This window comes from Protobothrops mucrosquamatus, unplaced genomic scaffold (genome assembly GCF_001527695.2).
Source record: "Protobothrops mucrosquamatus isolate PMUCROS unplaced genomic scaffold, P.Mucros_1.0 scaffold1133, whole genome shotgun sequence".
Classification (NCBI taxonomy): Eukaryota; Metazoa; Chordata; class Lepidosauria; order Squamata; family Viperidae; genus Protobothrops; species Protobothrops mucrosquamatus.
The window spans coordinates 140,346-143,911 of NW_015387351.1; the positions used below are offsets into that span (position 1 = coordinate 140,346).

General features: G+C 39.4%; 1 long non-coding RNA gene across 1 annotated transcript; it reads left to right on the plus strand.

The window, feature by feature from the left end:
- Positions 1-438: 438 nt before the first annotated feature.
- LOC107291493 lies at positions 439-3,202 on the plus strand. The gene is made up of 3 exons (XR_001548973.1): positions 439-478; positions 1,368-1,566; positions 2,262-3,202. It is a non-coding gene; the product is annotated as an uncharacterized LOC107291493 (long non-coding RNA).
- The last annotated feature ends 364 nt before the right edge of the window (positions 3,203-3,566 follow it).

Here is a 3,566-nt window from a genome sequence, read left to right on the forward strand (position 1 = left end):
AAAGGTTTACTATTAGTAGCTCGGGATGGTAGTTGGGCTGTTGGTTTAATCTCCGAGCTTGGCGATTTGGCTGCAAACCAAATCTCCATTCATCTCCATTCGGGGGGACACCTTCAGTGCGCTTTGAATTGATTCAGATTGATTCCGTTCTCCCGAATGGAGATGAAACGTTTGCAGCCAAATCGCCAAGCTCGAAACTTAAACCAACAGCCCAGGTTTAATTGTTTCTTGAGAGTGGAGGGTGATCTTGAACAGACGCTACACATTGAACCGGAATATAGGCTATAGAAGAACATTTTTGAGAGCCTGACTGTTATTTTTCCGTTTCTCCCTCCCTCTTATATTCCAGAGAATCAGGGCAAAATAGTCGACGTCTCTTCCTCATACTTTCCCTCTTTCTCAGACTCAAAGCATGTTTTTGCACGTGTTATACAATCTCTTGAATAGTTTCTCCAAGGTCACCTCCACAGCTCTGCAGGTGAAAGAAAGACTTCCCCCTTGCTTACTAATTTGTTTAAAAGTACTTTTCAGAAGTACTTTTTCTGTCCTGGTGGTAGAGTAGCTAAGAGAGAGAATGATTTGCTCAAATAATGTGGCAGCTTTGGTTTTCGGTATTTTATTATGTGTGAAGGAGGGTCAGATGCCAGACACTGAGGTTTGAGGATTATGGCTTAGTCCATTTGAGTTTATCATAGGCTTAAGCAAGCCATGACTTAGAGCATGGGTGTCCAACCTTTTGACCTGCATGAGCTGTGAAGAGGAATTGTCTTGGACCACATATAAAATACATAGTCAAGTTGATATATATAAATAACAAACTTCCTTTGTATTTTTATATTTACGATCTTGTGGGACTGTATTACTAGTTATCCAGGGCCGCATGCAGCCTGCAGGCCAAAGGTTGCACATGCCTGACTTAGAGAGTGGTATGATGGATTTTCTACAGCCATTGTTTAATGCTTTGTAATGCCCTACTACATTGGTCCAATTAGGACTAAATGCTGTAATTGTGAAATTCTTGTTATGTCTGAGCTTGGTTTACTTACAGAAACCACAGAAACCACATTTACACATCATTCAAAATAGACAATAACAAGCCTAGAAAGGAAAAATAAAAAGACTAGAACACATCTCCTCAGCAGCCCACATTTACAATGGCAATTTACAATGTAGAAGCATTATTTGCCTATTGCCCCCAACAATCTGGGTCATTTTACCAACTTTAGAAGGATGGAAGGCTGAGTCAACCTTGAGCCCTGTCAGTATTGAATTCCAGGCTGTGGGTAGAGTTTGCCTACATTACTGCACTTTAACAACTGTGCACACCAGGTTTTCTATATCTTGGCATTTTCTTGTTTCGTTTACAGGCTTCCTTCCTGCCACTTTGAAACAGTTGCCATGCATAACGGTGCCTTTTCGAATGGATGCTCAATCTTTTCACAGTAGTCCAAGGTGTTTGGAAGAAATGCAGAAGAAAGCACAGCCTGATGAACAATCATATAAACATGTAGAATATATGCCCTCAAGAAGGTTCAAGACCTCTCCAAATCCAGTTGCTATTGCTTGGTGAGCATTGCTTTTATCATTCTATGATCCAAAGCAAGGTAGGCATCCCATGATTTCCTTCTGAGGTTGTGTTAGCAGAATTTAATGACAAAATGACTGATTTGTAGTGGCTTACTTTCAGCATTTTTTTTAATGGGGTAAGGAAGCAAACCACTATAGTTCTCACCCTTTAAATCTCCTGTAATGGCCCAATTTTGTACATCAAAATTTGGCCATTTTGACACGGAAAGAAACCCTATTAAAACCTTGGAGAATTTTAATAGTAGAAGTGATTTGTCCTTTGGGAGTTTCTTGTTCCCATTCCTACTCTGAAATCTTTTCTCCATTTAAAAAAAAAGATGATAAAATTTGGTTTAATCCTAATCGTTAGCAAAAAGAATGATCTTTGTATCTCTTTTGGAAATCAATGATGGTACGTATGTTAATTTTCAAAAATCAATTATGTGAGACAACGGCTGGCCAAAAATCACCCTGTTGAGCTCCATAGTGAGCTGTAGGCCTAGAACCTATATCTTCCTACTCTAAAATTGGATTTCTTATATTTCCCACAAATTCCTTAACTTGTATTGAGTAAATAGAAAACTAAATACAATTCCATTTTTTAGTGCAGTGGGAGGAGTTAGTTGTCTCTTTGGAACCTCATGTCTTTTTCAATCCAAATCCCAGGTAATTTTAGCTTATTTTAATCTCCTTAGGGTCATTGGTTTTCCCTCTGCATTCGCCCTTTTCTTCCTTGCTAAGAGACAGGTGGAAAAGAAACGTGTGAAACAGATGAAAGCTCGCCGACAGATGATGGCAGCCAATAAAGAAGATAATTTGACCCAAAGAACAGAAAAGCATCTAGACACTAAGACTAGTTGAACTGTACACTTCAATCATTAAGTTACTGCCTTCAGATTCTCAAATTCTAGTACTTAATTGGAGCAGAGTACTGTGCTGCAGAGCAGTTCCAATTTCTCAAGTCTGCATTTCTATGGATCAAAGTTATCAATAAATTACCATCAAGATTACTGCAATAATCCTCTACATCAGGGGTATCTCAGGCAAGAAACAGCCGCCTGGCTTTAAGTGTATTGTGCTTTTCTTACTTTGAAGGGATTTCATGCTAAATCTGGATAAATGAAGATGAAATCGCAGGAGCTGTGATCATGTGGGTCACGAGAATCCAACAAAACCACTTATACTTTATTTTTTTCTTTTTTGTGAGCCATGTTTTCTGAATAATTGTGGGTTCTTTCAGTTATATCCCATCATATTCTGGGTAGCAAATGAAACCAGATCACACCATTCTATCTTACCAAAATTTATGTAAAATATTGAACTCATTAAATATTTGAAAAATTTTAAAGTGCGGGTTAGTTTATTACAGATACTTAAGAAGAATCCAAGCAAACTTGCAGTTTTGAGTGATTGGCAAGCTAATTGGTTCCATTTCAACAGTTAGGCAAGATGACACCCAGATTTTACATGCAGGTTTTAGCCTAATCTTAGGATCCTAAAAATAATGATAAAATTACAGGGTCCTTTTTAATGTATCAAATTGAACAGTACATTGTTGGAAGGAAATTCTGTTTGCAGTTACTGCTGACAAATTGTTACTACTATTTTTACATCTCATTAAAATTTCTGCTTTCTACAGAAGTTTTTTGTTTATTTATGTCATCATAATGGAACATTGACCCAAGTGAACTCACAGCTTCCAATTCGTAGTATAATGGTAACATGGTTCTATGACACAAGACAAACGAAACAGATGTCACTTTAGTCCAGGCATGTCCAAAGTCCGGCCCGCGGGCCATTTGCGGCCCGCGGCCTGGTTTAATCCGGCCCTCGAACAGCCCTCCCTGCTCTATATAAATGCGGCCCTCCGGCAAGTCCCATGAGAGAGAGAGAGAGAGAGAGAGAGAGGCACTTGCACTTCTGTCTCTCTCTCTCTCATGGGACTTGCCCCCTCGCAGGGCTCCTCATTGGCCCTGCGCCCTGTTACCCTGCCCCCAGCC